Source organism: Panthera pardus, unplaced genomic scaffold, assembly GCF_024362965.1.
Source record: "Panthera pardus isolate Hobbes unplaced genomic scaffold, ASM2436296v1 HiC_scaffold_6, whole genome shotgun sequence".
Lineage (NCBI taxonomy): Eukaryota > Metazoa > Chordata > Mammalia > Carnivora > Felidae > Panthera > Panthera pardus.
The window spans coordinates 49,015,171-49,037,768 of record NW_026526991.1 but is presented as its reverse complement, the minus strand read 5'-3'; positions in this window follow the sequence as shown (position 1 = coordinate 49,037,768).

Below are 22,598 nucleotides of genomic sequence, written 5' to 3'. Positions count from 1 at the left end.
ACCACCTCACACCGGTCAGAGTGGCTAAAATTAACAACTCATTAAACAACAGATGTTGACAAGGATGTGGAGAAACGGGAACCCTCTTGCACTGTTGGTGGGAATGCAAACTGATGCAGCCACTCTGGAAAACTGTGGAGGTTCCTCAAAAAATTAAAAATAGAACTACCCTACAACCCAGCAATAGCACTACTAGGAATTTACCGAAAGGATATAGGAGTGCTGATTTGTAGGGGCACATGTACCCCAATGTTTATAGCAGCACTATCAACAATAGCCAAATATGGAAAGAGCCCAAATGTCCATCAACTGATGAATGGATAAAGAAGATGTGGTTTATATATACAATGGAATACTACTTGGCAATGAGAAAGAATGAAATCCTGCCATTTGCAACAATGTGGATGGAACTGGAGGTTATTATGCTAAGTGAAATAAGTCAGTCAGAGAAAGACAGATATCAATACGTTTTTACTCATATGTGGAATTTGAGAAACTTAACAGAAGACCATGCGGGAAGGATGGGGAAATAATAGTTTCAAACAGAGAGGGAGGGAAACCATAAAAGACTCTTAAATACAGACAACAAACTGAGGGTTGATGGGGGGAGGGGGCGCGAGGAGAGGGGGAAATGGGTGATGGGCATTGAGGAGGGCACTTGTTGGGATGAGCACTGGGTGTTGTATGTAAGAGATGAATCATGGGAATCTACTCTTGAAGCCAGGAGCACACTGTATACACGGCATATTAGCTAACTTGACAATAAATTATATGAAAAAAAAGCATCAGATAAAGAAAAAAATTAGAGTATAGCACAGAATGTCCTTTTTTAGCCAATCTGAACAATCTTTCAACAGGAAACAAAACAAAAAATAAAAACAAAAAAACAACAAAGTGCAGCACTGTGGCAGGCAGAATAAAAGCTCTATCAAAGATATCCACATCCTAATTGCCAGAACCTGTGAATACAGTAGATTATATGATGTTATAGACTGAAATGTGTGCCCACCAAAATAAATTCCTATGTAGAAGCTTGTGATATAATAAGAAATATATAGTTGGTCTTTGTCCCTAGTTCCTGACACAGAACTCCTAAAACTCTTGTAATTTCCCAAGTGATAAGGGCAATAGCAACATCTTTTGTTATAACATTTGGTCTTAGTCCCCAGTGCCTGAGAACAAGAGCTACTAAGACCCTAGAGTCCTCACACAGGTAAGAACGTCTTTTGGTATGCTAATGAGATGTCTGGTGGCTGGGGGCCCATAGATAGTGTCAGGATGGGGGCTGGTCCCCAGAGAGACCAAGCCATGAACTTGCAGCCCCTCTCCCCACCATCACCCACACGCTGACCTCTGGGAAAGGAAGAGTGGCCGGAAACTGAGTTAGTAATCAATCATGCCTACATGATGGAGCCTCCATTAGAAGTTCCTAAAGTGCAGGGTTCAGAGTTTCCAGGTTGGAGAAGGTATCCATGTGCAGGCAGGTTAGTGCATCCCCACTCCACAGGAACGGAAGCTTGTACACTTGGGACACTTCTGGAGCTTACCCTATGTACTTCTTCAGCTGGCTGTTCATTAGTATCCTTTATAATAAATTGGTAAATGTAAGGGAAGTGTTTCCCTGACTTTTGTGCATGTTTACAGCAAAGTATTGAACCTGAAGAGGGTGTTGTAGGAAACCCTTACAGCTGCTTGGTCAGAAGCATAGGTGACAATCTGGGACATGTGACTGACATCGGAAATGGGAACAGTCTTGTGGGATTGAGCTCTTAACCTATGTTGTTAATTAGTCTGCACTAATACTAACAGTTAGTGTCAGAATTGAATTAAATTCTAGGACACCTCACTGGTATGTGGAGAGTTTGGAGAATTGGTTGTTGCTAAGGGAAACCCCCATGCTTTTGGTGTCAGAAGTATTATAAGTGGAGAAACAGTTTTCTTTAGCAAGCCCTAACTTTCAATGTGACTGATTTTGGAGACAGGGCCTTCAAAAAAGTCATTAAGACTAAATGAGGTCATAAGGGTGGGGCCCTACTCCCATAGGACCAGTGTCCTTATAAGAAGGGACACCAGTGCTCTGTCTGCCCACAGACTCAGAGGAGAGGTTGGGAGAGGAGACAGTGAGAAGGTGGCAGGTCATCTGCAAACCAAGGAGAGAAGCCTCACAGGACACCAACCCTGCCGGCACCTGGATCTTACACTTTAAGCTTTGAACTTCCAGAACTATTTGAAAATACATTTCTGTTGTTTAGGCTACCCAGTCTATAGTATTTTGTTAAGGCAGCCAGAGCAGACTAATACACATGATAAAGATGAATTAAAACTAGAGATGGAATTAAGTGTTACTCGACAGACCTTTCGATGGGGAGAGTATTTTGGCCTATCCAGGTAGGCCCAGTGTGATCACAAGGGTCCTTGGAAGTGGAAGAAAAAAGCAGGAGGAGTCAGAAGGAGATATAATGAGTATTTATGAATTTAGAGAGAGGCAGGCTGGGTTTAAAGATGGAGGAAGGGGCCATGCGCCAAGGAATACAGGTGAGGTCTAGAAGCTGGAAAGGGTAAAAAAATGTATTCTCCCCTAAAACCTCCCAACAAGTAACACAGTCCTGCTGACATGATTTTAGTACAGTGAGACCTGTACTTCTAACAGAACTGTAAGATAACAAATCTGTATTATTTTAGGCCATGAAGTTTGCGGTATTTGGCCACCAAGAGAAAAATCAGTATTAGCATGTTAAGGCATAATATCTATTAACACTTTTAAAATAGTATTTTGGATATGCACATATCTTTGGGATTCATTTCCTCGTGAAAGAAAAATTGATGTAGAGAACAATAAGGTGACAAATTATATTCCATCTATAACCCGAATATACTGCTGCTAGAACACTAGAACCAAAGAGCATATAACTTGCACTTCCACGTTCTTTTGTTTTCTTTGCCACAACCGAACCAACTCACCAGAGGCAAAAATATGAAAGGACTCCGTATGTAAATGCAATTCACTATCTGAACAAAGCAAAATTTAAGGCAACATAATACCTGCCTGCAAAGGAACTTCTGAATAACAGATAATTTCCTCCTTTATCAATCATTACTTTGGAGTGTGTGTGTGTGTGTGTGTGTGTGTGTGAGAGAGAGAGAGAGAGAGAGAGAGAGAGAGAGAGAGAGAGAACGAATCTGGGATCATTTGTGGTTTCAGGATGCCCAGCTACTGAAGGCAGCTTCCCATTACTGTATCTTGAAGAATGGCTCCACCCTTCTTTCTGGCTTTTCTAGTCTCTCTTGTCAGTACTCTGTTTTCATTCATTGTTAAAACAACCGTTAAATCTGTGCCTACCTCTGAAAAGGCCTTTCTTAGAACTGATCAACTTTCTGAGTTCTCCTGGATCCTAATACTTCATTATCTCTGGGAAAATAATAAATGAGAGTGTTTCTGGTCACGTGTACACATTCTCCTTTTTGCAATTGGAAGGAGGTGAATCTCTTCCTCAGTCCCTTTCTGTTCTCTGGTCCTCTATGCCATTTTAGATTTGTATCAATTGCTTCCATTTACTCTTTCAACACCTTCCTTAACAGCTCCTGCTCTTTCTTGCAGCTTTAGACATTAATGCTTTTTAAAGTTGCCTTTTCACAGAACATACGTTTTGAAAGACTCTAAAAGAAAATATCAGTCTTTAAAATCAAGACTTAAGATGATTATGTGCATGTAGGCAGATGTAAATATTGTAGTTCTTCTCTCCTGAGTATTTTCAAGCAGTGCTAGAAGTTTTAGCAGTGATTAGAAGGGGCTTATACTGCAAACGGTTTTAATGGTATCCTGAAGTGCCTTTACTCTGGACATAATTATTATATGTAAAGGGTAGCAAAAAAGCAATGATCCAATTGAGAATATGTCTTCCTCTAATTTTTACATCTTACTTATTTCAATTTTAAGACACAATTTGGTTGAGGTATTTAAGATTTTCTTATGGTTTTGAGTTGTTTAAATATTGATACATATATTTCCAAACGTGACCTCACTGGAGAGCCAGTGTTTTTGGCTAGCAATTAAACAAGGTTTACAAGCTCATTAAAAAAAAAAAAAAAAAAATTCCTACCACAGCCAAGTTAAAAAAGAATACTGTGCACAGAGCTACTTGGCTTACTGTCATTGGTTTGCCTGTTGTGACATCGGGTGATAATTTCATTATATCTTTTTATTTCTGCCACTGGGCAAATGAGCATGTTGTTGAGACTTAATCATGCATGTTTACATTTTTGTCCTCTGACGTCAGCCATTCATGGAAACCACCTGGGTATCCAAAAATCTGTATTTATGGCTTCATTCTATTATCGCTGTACATTATTCATCCACTAAATATTTATTGAGTGCCTTTGTTCACCATTGCATCTCAGTCCCTAGGATAGGCCTAAAAGTTAACACTAATAGTTCCAAATCATTAGGAACATTAAGTATGTGCCGGGCCCCGCTCCATATAGTCCTATGATGTAGTTACTATTGTTATCACCGTTTTATAGCTGGGGAAGCTAAACCACAGGAGGAGGAAGTTACTCACCCAAGGCCTCATAGCTATAGGTGGTAAGAGCTGGAATCTGAACCCAGACAACTCACTCCAGATTCTGTGCTTTTAACCGCTATGTTTATAAACAGTTGCTGAGTGAGTGACTGAGCAAGGCAAATTTTTCAAATTTTGCCAAATTTTTCAAAACAGAGGGAGAACTAGACCCCAAAATGAAACTCTGTGGCCTATTTAGGACTACTCCATCTTCTCTGCCACTCTGCTCCACTGATGTGGAAGGGCATCTGCACACAGCCTCGGACACTGGGACAACCGAGTGATTCCAGCCCACTGAGCTGCCACAGAGGATGTTGTGAGAGGTAATGAACATGTGTAGAATGTTCGAGGCATGGGTGAAAGACTCAGAAGAAATGGAAATTCTTATTAAATTATTGCTTTTATAACATTATTGTATTTTTTGAGATCTTTGCTATGGATTTACTGTGCTCCCCGCCTAAGTCTGAGTTTGTAAAATAGTTACAAGAGCAGATGTGGTTGCTAAGAATCTAGCATTGACCTCTATGTAAAATTTATAGGCCTGGAACACACAGTGCTGAGGCTTTTGATCAGAATCTTTCAAAGTTATTGCACACGTGCACTTCAAGTAGAAGATCATTCTAAGTACTGTATAGTCATTCTTCACACAAAGCATCTTTGTAAGTAATTGGGAATTCTTTAATAAGCTTTGATTTCTAATGCTGTTTTTAACTTGAAACTATATATTATTGTAATCCTATTGATTTTTGTAAGGACCATGGGTGATCTGAGCATACTTAAGTCCATGACAACTCCAAGATGTGACTAGACAGAAAGGGATGGAAAGCAGCATTTATTGAGTGCTGTATGCCAAGCTCTCTGGTTAGGGACTTGACCTTTACCATTTTACTTAATCCTCAAAACAGCCCTGGAAGGCAAATATCTGTATTTTATACATGGGAAAAAGTAAGATTCAGAATGTTTACATAACTCCACATCTGGTAAAGGCTAGAATCAAGATCTATTCCCCGGTCTTTTTTCACAGTTGTTGCTACAACCTCACGAGTGGACTAACCAGCCTGGGGGTCAGTGAGGGCTTCCCAGAGGAAGCAGAGTTTGAGCAGAGCCTTGCAACCTGAGGAGGAAGACTCCAGCTGAACGAGGAGAACAAGGGCATTTCAGGCAAAGGAAAGGAAGTGTGAAAGAGCATGGTGTGCGTGGAGAACTAAAAATAGCTCTGCAGGCAAGAGCACTGTGTGTTTTATGAGGCTTGCAGGAGGTTCAGTTGTAAAGGTAGGAGATCCCAAAGGCCCACCAATACCAGGTACAGCAGGTGCAGAAACACCTGTAGAAACTGCAGTGCCCTCTCTCCAAGTTCCCACTGATCAGAGGAAATAACCAATTGATCGCATTGATCGGGTGGAATAACCAATGGATGTTTTCTGAGATGGCGTCTTAATTTCCAGCTAACTTTTCAGCTTTGATTTCTCATAGTCAGCATTCCGTGTCACTGACAGGGTCCACTTGGCTCAGACAATGGGAAAGATGCTAGGCTTCTTGCTTTCTAGAGGCTGTGGCATCATTTCACGTACAACTGAATCTATCCTCCATCACCAAAGTTGTAGAAAGAAGGTGCTTTAACAAATTTGAGCATCTTTCACTCAACTAAGCTCCATGAAAATAGAGACTGTAGATTTGTAGTGTATTATTGAACCACTACTGCCTAGCACACAGCAGTTTCTTAAATAATTCTAGATTTTGAAAACTTCTATAACGTTCCTATAAGATTTTTGTTCATTTAATACATCTAATTTATAAATCTTTCCTTATATATTAATATATAGTCAGAAACATTTTTTTTTTCTTTTACAGTTTTTAAATATGCTCTTCAAGGAACCAGAGGCAGGAAATATTCAAGCAAGTTGCACATATCAGAAAAACCTTTGTGTTAGCTGAGAACTATACTGTGTAATTTCATCAGACAACATTGTATTTAAATTTTAAAACTGTCTGCTATAAGGTGATGTCACCATAGCTGTGATGTTTTAGATGGTATAATGCTTGCCTTTATCTTCTTTTTATTGATTTTTAAGTGTTGTACATATTTTAACTAGTAGTGGTTTTACCACAGTCTGAGGCTCTTAGAAAAAATGTTCACTTTTGCTAATGAGAAATGGGAAATGTGTTGGAGTTCTGAAGTTGCATTCCACATACTTGAAAAAAAATGTGTGTGTACATATATATATGTATATATGTATGTATATGTGTGTGTGTGTGTGTGTGTGTGTATATATATATATATATATATATATATATATATATATATATATATAGTGAGTTCAGTTGTGAGATTCAGTCAGTTTAGGTACAATTTATCCCAAATGTCTTCTTCAGTACATAGTACTATTCTTTACAAAATGACTAAAATTAAGAGCCTTTAAATAACCTTTATTTAAGTGATAAAGTAGTTGTGTATCAGTTGGAAGCTGTGGTAGACAGCCTGGAAATTCTTGGATAGAAATTCCTCCGGCTATCTTCCCCAAATTTTATGGCTTTTAAATAATATCGCTATTGTGTAGAGTGCTTCCCAGCAGGTGTCGGGGCAGAGAAGAAAGAAAAACTGGACAGTGTGGATGTGTGATATGGTAGGGAAGATTAGATCACTATGAAATAGCTTCCAGCATTAGTACCCTAGGCATTGCACTGGGTTAGTTTAGAGATGGAGGAAGTTCAGAAGAAAATGATGAGAATGATAGGAGGAGTAAAAATCCAATGAGGCATGGCTAATGGAACTAGAAATATTTGACCTGGAGAGGATAGGAGGATACAAAATGAGCTTCAAGTATCTGGACAGCTGACAAGTAGAAGGGAAATTTGCCTTGCTTGTATGGTCCTATGGCCCTATGTGGAAGCTATATGGAGTCTTGGGCCCCCAAATAAAGAAGAAATCACAAAAATGTCCAAAGATGCAATAGGGATTCTGGTTCAAGATGGCAGACAGAGCACATGCATATATCTCTTTTCTGCTCTAAAACCCATAGAAATGTCAGTAAAGAGGAACAGAGAATAATAAATTAAAGACAGCCCTCAGAGCCGGAGAAGAGGCATCTGGAAACTAGAGATACAGACAAATTTCTTGAAAGTAAAAAATACTTGGAATTATATTAACAGATTAAATCATATTCACAGGAGAAGGCTGAAGTAGGGACTGGAGCTATTTTTCCTGGCAGCAGACCCACAGAGGCTCTGTGGAGTGTGAGAGGGAAGTTGGAAGGAAATCAACTGTGGAATAACTGTGAGTCACAGCCCACATTCCCCTTCCCTGTGTCACATGCTCAGGCTAAAACCAGAGGACTAATCTTTAAAATAATTGAGACTAGCCTGCACGAGAAGGAGCCCTAAAAGGGGTGATGCCCACTCTAAATAAAATTCTCCTCATTTGGGCTGGCAAATGGGGGAGGCAGGAAGGGGGGCATCCTGCTTCCTCCCCTTTCACCTCAAGGTCTAAGGTAAAGCCTGCTAGTCAAAAGGCCCACCCATGTGGATAGAAGATGGGACCTAGGCAAGGAGTGCTCTCTGTATTAAACAAGCTGGTCTGCCTCAGTCATAAGTATGAACTGATGCCAAGGATCATAAAAATCTGGGGAAAAGTAAGGACAAAAAGGAAGGTTGAAATAAACTGACCCTGGAAGAAATGGAAATTCAGGAAGTAGAAATTACCCTTAAAGGTATTCTATTTAGTTTCTTCACAGAATAAAATTTCAAGAAAAAGCATTCGTAGAGCAAAAATAGGTTGCTAAGAAAAAGAACAATCAAAGCCAAAAGAACAATCAAAACCAAAATTAAAAAAAAAATTATCAAAGTTAAAAATTCAATGGAAAAAAGATGGAAGTTCTCTCAATATAGAGCAGAACGTTTTTTTAAAGGGATGGAAAATATGGGAAACGAATTAAAAGATTAGAGAATGGTCCAAAAGATCTAATACCTGAAAGGATGTTTAGAATAAGTAAACAGACAAAAAAGAGAACAAGAGAGAATTTTCTAGATATGAAGAAACAGGACTTCAGTTTGTAAGGGCCTAGAAAATGCAGAACGGGATGAGTAAACAAACCTACCCCAAGACATGTTCTTTTAGACACCGACAAGAGAGGGAAGATTTTAAAAGCTAAAAGAGTACGTCACTCAAAAATAAATGAGAGTCCAACTGACATTAGATAGATCATCAGCAATCCTAGACATTAGTCAAAAAAATTACGAAGCATGACTGAAAATGTTGAGGGGAAAAATGTTTTTGAACCTACAATTCTCTACCTGGCCAAACTATCAATCAAGACCGAAGCATTTTCAAACAAGCAAGACCTCGAACCATTTACCACCCATAGACTATTTCTGAAAGAATTACTCAAGCAAAACAAAACCCAGGATTGTACTGAAAAGTAATTCCGGGATGAGAACTTTGATGCTGGCCTAGACAGCCATGAGTACTAATTAGAAGTCAGAAGCTCTGGGGCACCTGGGTGGCTCAGTCGGTTAAGCGGCCGACTTTGGCTCAGGTCATGATCTCGCGGTCCGTGAGTTCGAGCCCTGCGTCAGGCTCTGCGCTGACAGCTCGGAGCCTGGAGCCTGTTTCAGATTCTGTGTCTCCCTCTCTCTCTGCCCCTCCCCTGTTCATACTCTGTCTCAAAAATAAATAGTAAAACGTTAAAAAAAATTAAAGAAGTCAGAAGCTCTGTGAAGAATGTTTCTCGGGAGAATACGGATTTCTTCTAACAAACAGAGTGGTTAAGAAGCCGAGTAATCTCGTGACAAGGCAAAAGCATACTGGGTCATTATGATATGGTGCCACCCTAACCCTCTCCCAACTTTAAAGTTCCTTTCTACTTCTAATAGCAAAGGTTTATTGATAAGAGTTACATCTCCTCTATAGGTTTAATGGTACTACTTGGTTCTGCAGTGGATATTTCCATAGAAATATTATTGTGAATACTACCTTTTAGTTTTCAATTAAAAGAATCAATTTATAGACGATGCATCAAAATTTAATTGTAGTTGCCGAACAAATGTAAAAACAATAGTATGCTAGAATGGAGGTTTAGAGAGGGAGTACAGAGGTGGAGGAAAATATAGTGATTTTGGATTTCTTCATCAAACATAAAGTGAACTAAGAGATACCGTATCTATGGGAAGTCATAGTTTTACACATATTGTTTCAATTTGTTTATTATATTGACATCACATGCATGCAGGATAGCATAGCTGTTAAGAGCACAGACCCTGGAGCTAAAACACCTGGGCTTGTAAGTTCCTCCATACTTCAGTTGGGAAATTGCTGATACATGCTATCAATTATCTATCTGTCTATCTGGTGCTTATATTAGTCTGGCACATTAAATCAATCAGTCTATCTATCTATCTACCTATCTGGTGTTTATATTAGTCTGGCACATCGAAAGTGAAAGTTTTCAATGAGATGATAATGATGAAGAAAAAACAACAAAGAACTAAAAGTTAACATTTCAATGGGCAGAGACTGAAAGGAGAAGATGCGGTCTGAGAAAGTTTATTTTCTCATATTTTTAAAATGAGATATATTAAAAAAAATAGATATGTTAAGTTGACAAATCTAGAAAGAGGCATACCCATAATCAGAGTTATGGAGGCAATCCTCAGAAGAACTACAAAAGAGATCTAGTTAAAGCAGTTATCACTGGTGAGTGGAATTCTGCAGGAAGGGCAGGGAGAGTGACTTTTCTTTCTGTTTTGTCCTATTTGAGTTTTTTTTTCTACCATATGCATATACTAATTTTATTTCGTTTTTTACCTTCATTGAGGTATAATTGACATAAAATCAGCTACACATATTTAAAGGGTATAACTAGGTAGTTTTGGACATATGTGCATGCTCTTGGAACTATCACTGTAATCAAGACAAGGAACATATTCATCATGCCTATGAGTGGCCTCATGCCCCTTGGGAATCCCCTCTTCCCATTTCTCCCCACTCCTCTGATCTCAGGCAACTGCTGTTCTACTCTCTGTGAGAATAATGTAGTTTGCACTTTTTAGAATTTTATATAAATGAAATCATATACTATGTACTCATTTGTCCAACTTCTTTAATTCAGCATAATTATTTGGAGATTCACCCACATTAAAGTGTGTATCAACAGTTCATTCCTTGTGTAGATAAACCACAATGAACAAACTTACTGTTGATGGAGATGTGTTGATTTCCCCCCTAATTTTCAACTATTACAAATAGAGCTGCTGTGAATATTCACATACAAGTCTTTGTATGGATACAGGCTTTCATTTCTCTTGGATAGATAATAAATGTGGAATGGCTAGATCACATGGCAGGCATAAGTTTACATTTTTAAGAAATTGCCAAACTGTTTTCCAAAGTGTCCAACATTCCCATCAGCAGTGTATGAGAGTTCTAGTTCCTCTACATTCTTGTCTCAGCAAAGAGTCTTTTTACGGCCATTCTAATAGAAGTATAGTGATATCATATTGTGGGTTTTAATTTGCATTTCCCTGGTGACTACTGATATTGAGCATCTTCTCACTTATTATCTATATCTTCATTGGAAAAGTATCTATTCAAACATTTTGGCCATTTAAAAAATATTGAGGTGGTTTCTTATTATTGAGATTTGAGAGTTCTTTATATATTCTGGATACAAAGTCTTGATCAAATATATGATTTACAAATATTTTCTCCAAGTCTCTGAGTGTTATTTTCATTTTCTTAACAGTGTCTTCTAAAGAACGGACATTTTGGGGCACCTGGGTGGCTTAGTCAGTTAAGCGTCTGACTTCGGCTCAGATCATGATCTTGCAACCTGTGAGTTCGAGTCCTACATCAGGCTCTGTGCTGACAGCTCAGATCCTGGAGCCTGCTTCAGATTTTATGTCTCCCTCTCTCTCTACCCCTCCCCCCCCACATTCTCATTCTCTCTCTCTCAAAAATAAACATTAAAAAAATAAAGAACAGACATTTTTAATTTTAATTTAGGTCAATCTTTACCTTTTTCCATTTTATGGATTATGCTTTTGGTGTTGTTTATGAAATATTTGTGATTTCCCCTTGTGTTGTATAGTTTTAGGCTTAATATTTAGGTCTGTGATCAATCTCTGGTTAATCCTTATGGTGAGTACAGGGTGAGATGTATGGAACAAGCTTAATTTTTTTTGCATATACTTTCAAGTGTTCCAACGCTATTTGTTGAAAAGACTATCCTTTCTTTTAATTACCTTGGCACTTTCATCAGATATGAATTGTCCAAGTAAGTGTGGGTCTATTTATGGACTCTCTATTCTGTTCTACTGATCTATTTGTTTATCTTGATTCCAATACCAAACTATCCTGGTTACTCTTTTTTTTTTATTGTTTATTTATTTTGAGAGAGAGAGTGAGAGAGAGTGAGCACACGTGTGTGAGTGGGGAAGGGGCAGGGAGAGAGGGAGAGAGAGAGAATCCCAAACAAGTCCCGTGCTGTCAGCACAGAGCTCCATGTGGGACTTGATCTCACAAACCATAAAATCATGACCTGAGTTGAAATCAAGAACTGGACGTTTAACTGACTGAGCCACGCAGACACTCCTTGGTTACTCTTATAAGAAGTCTTGATGTATTAGTTTGTTTGGGCTACCATAACAAAATGCCATAGACTGGTGGTTTAAACATCTGAAATTTATTTTCTCTAGTTCTAGTGGCTGAAAGTCCGAGATCAGGGTGCTAACATGTTCAGATTCTGTTGAAAGTCCTCTTCCTGGTTTGTACCTTCATGACTGAAACCTAATTACCTCCCAAAGACCCCATCTCCAAATACTGTCACATTGGGGGCTAGGGCTTCAACACATGAATTTAGGGAAGGGGACAAAATTCACTCCATAGCACTTGAAAACAGTAGTGTTGGTCCTCTAATTGTATTCTTGTTATTCAATGTTGTTTTGGCTATTATAGGTTTTTGGCTATTATTATAGGTTTTGGCTATTATACATTTCCATGTAAATTGTAGAATCAACTTGTCAATTTCTACCAAAAACTCTCCTCGGGTTTCGTTTGGGGTTGCATTAGCTCTTCAGATCTATTCATCTTAACACTGTGAAATCTTTTGACCCCTGAACAAGGTATATCTGTAATTCTCTTCCATTTATTTAGGTCTTCTTTAATTTTTCTCAGCAGTTTGTAATTTTCAGTGAATAGGTCTTGCACATATTTGTTAGATTTATCCCTAATTCATATTTTGACCATATTATAAATGGTATTACATTTCCAATTATTTGTAGCTAGTATAAAAGAGATAAAATTGATTTTTGCATATCGATCATGTATTCTGTAAACTTGCTAAACTCATTTATTAGTTCTACTAGCTTTTTTATAGGTTCCATCAGTTTTCCTAATTAGACAATCAAGTTGTTGGCATATAAAGACAGTTTTCCTTTTTCTTATTCAACTTAGGTACATTTTATTTCTTTTTCTTTTCTGACTGTGCTGGGTAGAGTTTCAACTGTAGCACTGAACAGAAGTGGTTAAATAGAGTGAACATCCCTGTCTTGTTCCTATTTCTTAGAAGGAAAGCATTCAGACTTTTACCATTACACATGGTATTAGCTGCAGTATTTTGTATATGCCCCTTATCAAGTTGAGGAGTTTTCCTTTTATTCCTAATTTGGTAAGAGTTTTCCTCAGGAATGGATGTTAAATTATGTCAAATGCTTTTTTTCTGAAACTACTGATATAATCATATGGTTTTTCTTTTTAACTTGTTAATATGATGAGTTACATTGATTTTTGAATGTTAAGCCAATATTGCATTCTTAGGATAAACCACTTTTAGTCACTATGTATTAACCTTTTTATGTATTTTTGGATTTGATTTCTTAAAACATTGTTTTGAATTTCTGTATCTATGTTAATGAAAGATATTGACCTGTAGTTTTCTTTTCTTTTAATGTCTTTGTCTAGTTTTGGTATCAGAGTAATGCTGCTCACCTAGAATGAGTTGAGAATTATTCCTTTGTCTTTATATATTTGGTTTTTTGGAAGAGCTTGTGTAGATTTGACAAAATTTTCCACCAAGGCTGTAAGTGTGGAGTTTTCTTTGTAGAAAGATTTTTATCTATCAATGCCATTTCATTAATTGATATAGGGCTATTCAGGTTCTATCTTTCACCTTTTCCTCGGCTTTCTTAAAAGATCGTTGTGGTAAGAACACTTAACATGAGATTTACCCTCTTAACAAATTTTTAAATGCATAATATGGTATTATTAACTACAGGCACAATGTTGTACAGCAGATCTCTAGAACTTACTTATCTCACATAACTGAAACTTTATACCATTGAATAGCAACTCCCCCTTTCCCTTCCCTGAAGACCTTTGCAACCACCACTCTACCTTCAGGTAAACCAAAAGAACCGTGAGATTATGACCTGAACCAAGATCAACAGTTGGACACTTAAGCAACTGAAGTTATGCAGGCACCCCCTAAATGTTTATATTCTTAACAGAAGTAATTCAAAATATGTGAAGCAAAAACTCATAGAACTGCAAAAAGAAAACAGAAAAATCTACAAAGATCAAAGTATCAATGCTCCTCTCTCAATAATCAATAGAATAGAAACATGAGTAAAGATATAGAAGACCTGAACAAAATTATCCACCAATATGACCTAATTGACATTTATAAAATACTTCAGGCAACAGCTATCTGCATTCTATTTACTCCATCCATTAGTCTCTTTTTTCCTGTTTCTACCTTCTTTTGGATTAACTGAATTATTTTTATGATTCAATTTTATCTCCTTTGGTTGGTTTGTTAGCTCTTTTTGAAAAGAGCTCTTTTTAAAAAAAATGTATATATCAGTTGTGTTAGTGTTTATACATTTTAACTTATCATAGTCTACCTCCAAGAGATACATTTTATAATATGTATATTTCATTTTGGATAGTTTCTATTGCTATGTCTTCAGGTTCACTAATCTTATCTTCTGCAATGTTTAATCTGATGTTAATCCCATCCAGTATTTTTTTTAATGTTTATTTTTGACAGAGCACAAGCATGCAAGTGGGGGAGGGGCAGAGAGAGAGGGAGACACAGGAGCCAAAGTGAGCTCTGCACTGACAACAGAGAGCCCAATGCAGGGCTTGAACTCATGAACTGCGAGATCATGATCTGAGCCGAAGTCAGATGCTTAACTGACTGAAACCCAGGCACCCCAGTGTTATTTTTTTCATCTCAAACATATTTTTTTCCATCTCTAGAAGTTTGATTTGTATCTTAATATCTTCCATGTCTCTACTTAACTTTGTAAACATATGATATATAGCTATAATAGCTGTTTTAATATCCTCATCTGTTAATTTTAACATCTGCCTTTGTTCTGGTTTGGTTTCAATTGATTGACTTTTTTTTTTCCTCATCATGGTTCTTTGCATCCTTGTTTTTTTGTTTTGTTTTGCTTTTTTATTGGTTTTTGTTTTTTTACTATATGCCAGACAGCAGGTGCTTTTCCCTGCTGAGTGTTGGATTTTTTTACTCCTATAAATATTCTTGAGCTTTGTTTTGCGATGCAGCTAAATTACTTGGAAACAGTTTGATTCTTTCTGGTCATAACTTTAAGATTTGTTAGGTAGGGCCAGAGCGTGTTTAGTCTAGGCTAATTTTGCCCCATTTCTGAGGCAAGACCCTTCTGAACACTCTACCCAATGATCCATAAATTATGAGATTTTCCAGTCTAGCTGGTGGGACTAGGCATTATGCCCAGCCATATGTGAGCATTTGATACTTTCTAATCCTCTAGGATGGCTCTTTCCCTGGTCTTGGGTTGCTTCCTCATGAACATGTGCTAACCAGTAGTCTGACAAACACTTGAGAGAACACTTTACAGATCTTGCCACCATATCTTTGAATTCACTTGAAGGAAATATCTTAGATTAGCTGATTAAAAGCTTTTTTTGTTGGGGTGCCTGTGTGGTCCAGTTGGTTGAGCACCAACTCTTGATTTTGGTGCAGGTAATGATCCCAGGGTCATGGGATCGAGACCTATGTTGGGCTCTGTGCTGAGTGTGTAGCCTGCTTGGGATTCTCTCCTTCCCTCTGCCCCTCTCTCTCATTCTCAAAATTAATTAATTAATTAATAAAAGCTTTTTTCTTGATTGGGATCTGGCAATTCTATTTTTTACCTTTCCTATATATGGACCATCGCTACCAACTTTCAGGGTAGGTAAGGTGCAAAAACCTTTGACTCATTTGAAAAATCAATGGCCCTTTATCCCTCAGAAATATCACTGGTTATAGTGGTGATTTTTGTCTTCTCATGTTTGATTGGTTATCTGTATTTTCTAATTTTTCTAGAATGAATATATTTATTGGGAATATTTTTGAAATAATCAGAACAAAATTATACCTCCCCCCCCCCCAAATCATCATTTATATTACTTATTCCACTTTTCTGGCTGTCTGCCCATGGGTTTCTGGAAGGCATGGCCGGAGGTGTAGTCAACAGGGCTTGCAAAAGCTTATACTTTAGTGGGCACTAAGGCCCCAGGATCAAGCTCACCTTCCTTTCTCTAAAGCATGATTAGTTGCTTCTCTTCTTGAGCTATCGCTGTACCATGTGTCTCTCTTCCTCTCTGGATGGACAGGAGGAGCCCAACACCAGTCCTTTGGATTCGGGTTTTCAGTCTTATTTCCTGTGCCTCAACTCATGTGCAGATTTTCTTCTCAGGATCCTACAGACTTACCCCTTCTTTTTTTTCTCGTTCGTGTTAATTGTACTGCTTGTTCCTACTTTATGCTGTACTTTACCATATTTGTGTCATTTTAATTAGTCCTGTAAGACTTCTTTCGAACACCAACCCCATTACTTTCTATTGATGGCTGTACTGGCTGCCTCCTCTACTTCTCTTAGGCTCTATTACTTTCCCCTCCAGCCTTTCTTCTTTTGTGTCTGTAGTCTATTATTACTGACTGTGTTATTCCATTTTCCTTTTAGTTGTTCTTTTTCTTCTGTGGCTGTCTTGAGATGCTCTCGCTCCTTATTTTCCCTGCTTGCTGACATCAGGCAAAGCTAAGGAATCTGAGATAAGACAACTTGGGCTTTGCTTTATCAAAGCAATCTGCTGTTGGCATCTCTCCTTCATTTCCAATTGCTTTACTCTCTTTTTGCCTTTTTTACACCCAAACTACAATCTATATTTTTCTTTCTTCATCTATATATTAGAACTGCTAGAACAGAGCCTGATATGTAGTACATATTGACTAAACATTTGTTGAATGAAAGAATAAATGAATGAATGGGTGAACATTTGGTTATTATACTTCCAATTGTGATTCTTGCTTTTATTTTAGTTCCTGGAAGCTGGTCCAGTTAGTTCATCATTGTTTATTATGAAGATTTTTACAGTTTGCCTGACCTCATGCCCCTTGCAAGCCACATATTTCTCATTCTTTACAGGAAGCACTGTTGTATCTTGGGCTTTTGCATCTATAATGATTTTCCTTACCATGTGTGTCAATGTGTGTTTTTTTTTCCAGTGTTTGGGAAATGAGGGCTTTTGTCCGCAGAAAGGAATATAATATTTGAGTAATTAAATAATATTTAATTAACGTATGAGTTTGAATCTATAATTTTCTTAGGACCTTACATTCACTTTGCAATTCTGATTTTACTTGTAAGCCAAGCAATTTTCATAAAATTTAAAACAATTCCTCCACTTACATGATTAATACAATTCTAGCAGGTTAAAATCCTCTATACAATTAGTCATATTAGTAAGTCATCAATCAAAGTCCCTCAAACTTTTCAAAACATTTGTAAGTTACTAAAGCAATTTAGATGCCAGACAAGGCTGACTTGAGCCTCAACAATAAACATCCAAGTACTTGTAAATCTAAAAATTCACCCTTAAAAACGTGATTCAAAACTTTCAAAGTCTATTTACAAACATTATTAGATTATCAGATCTTTGCTATTTAAGATAATGAGAATAAAATTAAGCATGCATTTCAAATTGAAATCATGAAGGTAAATTTATGTTAGATGTTCTTAAACATTATTGACACTTTAGAGGCGCCTGGGTGGCTCAGTTGGTTAAGTGTCCAACTTCGGCTCAGGTCATGATCTAGCGGTCCACGAGTGCAAGCCCCACATTGGGCTCTGTGCCGACAGCTCAGAGCCTGGACCCTGCTTCAGATTCTGTGTCTTCCTCTCTCTCTGCCCCTCCCCCACTCGTGCTCTGTCTCTCTTTCTCTCTCAAAAATAAACATGAAAAAAATTTTTAAAAATTACTAACACTTTAAACAAATTATAACTTCGATTCCTATACCTATTAATATATAATATTAATACTATGGGTCTAACTTACTCCATGATCCTTACATTTAATTCTAACCCTCCTGTACTTGTACAATCATATCCCAATAGAGGGGAGCTGTTTACCATTCTGGTGCATTAAGTTTACTTGGTTGAAAGACTTAGACTGTGATATAGTTACTTATGTATCAGATGTTCAAGACCAGGACATGGGTCATAGGGCTACAAACTTCTAGGATGATTCTACCCAAGCCACAAAAGAGACACATTGCACACTGTTCTATGTGCCATGTCATTGTGGAAGCCAAGTTCCTGTCCTTTTTTGGGGATTGATTTGGCAGACTGTGTCCCTTGACCATTTTAACACTAAATTACGCCTTTACTCAAATCTTTTGTAACGTCTTAAAACATTTCTTATCTTTTTTGGGACAGACTGAATTACGTACTCCTGTTCCAGTTGCCACAAACTGTCTTTATCAGTTAGATTCTTCATTTCCTTCAAACTTTTCTTAACTGACTCTTTTGGTTGTAAATTGAAAAATTCCAATTCAAATTGAAAGTAGCAAAAGTAGCCTGTTGGACTGAAATGTCCCAGGAAGTGGCAAATTCAGGTATGTACGATTCAAGTTTAAACAAATAAGTACCAGCAATAGGAATACCACTGTCTGTCACTTGCTCCCTCCTGCTCTTTTTATTCTTCTTGTCTAGGTTTGGGCTCAATTCTTAATCTTGTTCTACATGGTAATAACAAGGCTCCAGGCAGCTCCAGGCTTATATGGTACTGACAGCAATCTCAAATGGAAAGACTCTCAGTCAGCATCCGTATCATTTCCCCAGAAAACCCTGACTGGGCAATGCTTGTGTCATGTGTCTTCCTCTAGACCAATCACTGTGGCCCAGGAAATTGGGTATTCTAAACGAACACCCTGGGTCGCAAGTCACTCCTGCGGTATGCATCTTGGGATCTCTTGACTGATAGGCTCAAAAGAATCACATAGAATTGGAGAGGGAAAGTATTTTGCAGTAAGAAATGCTAGACAGACAAAAAAGTGGCACATGCCCACTACGGTACAGAATATATTCAGATAGTTTTATGAGATGCATGTATATTGAGTCTTGGCTGTCCCTGCTGCCTGCTATAAACTTTGTCCCAAATGTAAAAGCACTTGGCAACTGCTTAAGTCAATCCCTTCTTCCTTGGCATAGCACTATTTCATTTTTGTATTGCTCAGTTACAAATCTGTCTTCTGCTTTTCCTGGAACTGCTAATACATTATAGTCTTTATAAGTCATCCAAGGTCTCTCATATTTGTTTTTAATGTGGAAGCATTACCAAGTTTTTCCAGAGTTCTGCCCTCTGTTCTATAGGTATATATTCTCCAGAATAAATCCTGTTTCCCAGATGAACCAAATTTCTAGGGACCTGAGTTACTGAAAAGATGTCCCTTTAGGCTTATCCCAATTCAAATGATAAACTGAATCCCAATGCATAATCACGCTGCTAGTTGCTTCTAAAATGGATCCTTATGACAAGTTTTCCCTACAAGAGATCTTTCCTGCTTTTGTCTTCTCCTGTCAGAAGATGCGCGGCTGCTTCTATTTTCCTGTCCTCTGGGGATGAAGATGATAATTATAATAGTAAAGTGACTAAAATGTATTGAGCAAATTGGTGCTGGCACTGTGCTAGGTACTTATGTGCAATATCTCTTTTGATCCTGACCACGAGCTGCGGGGCAGAGGTCAAGTCCTGGTTTTACACAGAGGAAAACAACCTCAAAGTGGTGGCTTGCCCAAGGTCACATAGCCAGTAAGACTTAAAACTGTATATGGGACTATCACCTTTATTTCCCTTTTCTTATTCCTCATTCTCAATCTGACTGAATTTGCTTGCCTTCTTCCTGTCTGCTCCCATTCTTCAGTCATCCTGCCCTCCACTCTGATGCACACTCTACATGCCTTCCTGATAGCAGGCACTTAATAAATACCTGTTGAGGAGATAGTTGTGTCACCAGCTCAATGAACAGTCTAAACTCACGCTCTCACAGTGATGGCCACTTGGTCCCTTCAACATTTCCCGTAAGGAAAGGTGTTATTTTTCCCATTAAAGTATAAAGAAATTAAATATAGAAAATGAAAGAATAAGCAGAGATCTGGGGGTCAACTCCGTGGGAAAGAGGTGGACCTACAATGGAATAGATCATATTCAGACTTTTGAAAACCCAGGGAAGTAACTGATATGTTTCCTTTAGAATAAATGCTTATATTTTTTTTCATGGTCTCATCCTCCTCGGTTTTCTCCTGTTCATACTCTGGTCCAGGCCCAGAGCTTCAGGCTGTTCTTCTGATAGGCACATGTTAAGCCAGGCCTTTGCCCTTTGCCCTTGTCTCTGCCTGGGACTGTCTTCCTCCAGAGATCCATATGACTCTCTCCCTTACCTCCTTCAGGTCTTTGCTTAAATGTCTCCTTCTTGTGACAACTTCCCCGGCTACCTATGTAAAATTTTATCCCCCTTCCTCCAGGATTCTCTTTTCTCCTTGCCTATTTTATTATTCTCCAGAAAACTAAGCATTTGGTAAATTAACATTGTAATTTTTAGTTTTCTGTCTCCCTTCACAAGGATGTATGTTCCATGAAGGCAAGAATTTTGCCTGTTTTGTTTATTGCTTACTCCCAGCATTGGAACAGTGACTAATATACAGTAGGCATCAGAGAATTGATGAATGAGTAAACAAAGATCTTTATTCATTCATTTATTCAGGAGACACTGACCACATGAAGGCTGAGTCTCCCCAAACTTCCCTTTGCACAAACACCTCAAGAAGGGGAGACAAAAATGCCCAATGGCAAATATGAAAATAATATCACAGGCATGCACAGAGTGTAAAAGAGTAGTATAAAACAGTTGCCATGATCACTATGCCATTGGAAAAGCCCAGATAGAGACAAGGAAAGGTCTTTGGGCCAGGTTCAGTCAGGGAAAGACAGGCAAGGAATTTCAGAGACCCAATCCTTCCCCTCTGCTCCAACCCCAAGATTCTGCCTCCTCTTATCTGAGTGATAAGGCAAACCTGGCCCTGTCACCCTGGGAGTCAGCAGGGCAGAACACTTAAGTGCCAAACAATATACTACCTCTTGATTCATATGCAACTAACTTGCATATTTGGGAGTGAATTCTGTTAATATGCAAGACCTCATTTTGGAATACAATCATTTAAACCGTCTGCCAGTGTTTTATGTCTAAGGCGGAAGGTTCGCTGGCAAAGGGAATGGCACTGGTCTCCCCTGACGCTCCACAATGTGCCACCTGGCACAGGATGTTTTCAATTCGTGTGTTTGTTTGAAATGTAAATAAAATCCTTATTGGGAAGTGTCTGTCACAATCTCAGGAAAAAGCTCAAATAAAGAAAAGGACCGTCACCACTGACATAAATTGGAAAGTTAAGAGGTGCCTTGGAAAAATCATAAGCAGCTTTCTACAAACCTAATGCTTTGCCTTAATAAAAGCACAGTCAGTATAATCCACAATGCTATCAAGATTAAAGGAGGAGCTAAGCCTGGAAACATGTGACACGGACTTTGTATGTTAGCATTCCAAAAAAGGAAACTCTGGAGATGGGCAAGCCAGAAGGCTGAAGGTCAATGGTGCTCAAGGTTTCGTTGGGCATTGTTAGTTTATTCAGTGTATAAGCATTTAAAAAAAATTCTGTTCATCCAATAACCTATTTTATATCAAGGTAATTGGTATGTAGGAAAATAACTGATGGTCCTTGAACACACTTGGAAAAAACCTACTCTTAAAAGTTTTCTCATGAGAAAATTCATTTTAATTTTAACTTAAACCTTCCCCATCTACACACACACACACACACAGACACACACACACGACTATACCTTTTCAGGTAAGTTGTCAAACAGATGTTTATACCTTACTGTCTAGGATCTGCCTTTGAATGGTAGTTGCAAACATACCCAGCATCTAGATCAGGGGTCAGCAAACTATAACTCCATGTCACAAATCTGACTGCTATCTGTTTTTGTAAATAATGTTTTGGTAAAACACAACTACATCTATTTCTTTATATATTGTCTACTATCTATGGGAGCTTTCCCTAGAATGGCAGAGTTGAATAGTCAAGATAGAGATAGTATAGCTTGTAAAGCATAGTAAGATATAAGCTATTTAGCCCTTCACAAAAAAAGGTTTTTGGGCTCCTAACCTAGTAGATGCAAATTTCTGATATCAAGTCTATAGTTAACTTTACTCTTAAACTAGCCCATTCTCCTAGGATAGTTTGGATACTAGTGTATAATAAAAAATTGTTAATTCAAAAATGGCAATGTGGTTTTACGACTGTATGTTGATTGTTATTTCCCCAATATATTAACTTCTATTAGATGAAAATGTTTTCTGTAAAACAGAATTATGAAACAGTTTAGACAGCACAGTGTGATGGCAAGTCAATGGCAAGACACTGCCCACAATGGAGTCCACATGCCCAAAGTGAGGAGGCTAATAAAATCAGGGGAGGGGCTGGAACTGTCTGAATCTCCTTAAGTGCGTATATTTCACAACTGTGGTGTCAAGAAAACAACTACTTGAAATGACATGAGTAAGAGCTAAACGAAAAGGAGAGCATGAGGACGTCTTTCTGGTGAAACAATGTTTTTCTCTTACAAATCTGAAATATTTTCTCTTTTGTGTTATATTAATTTTTCCCCTTTTGAAATAACAG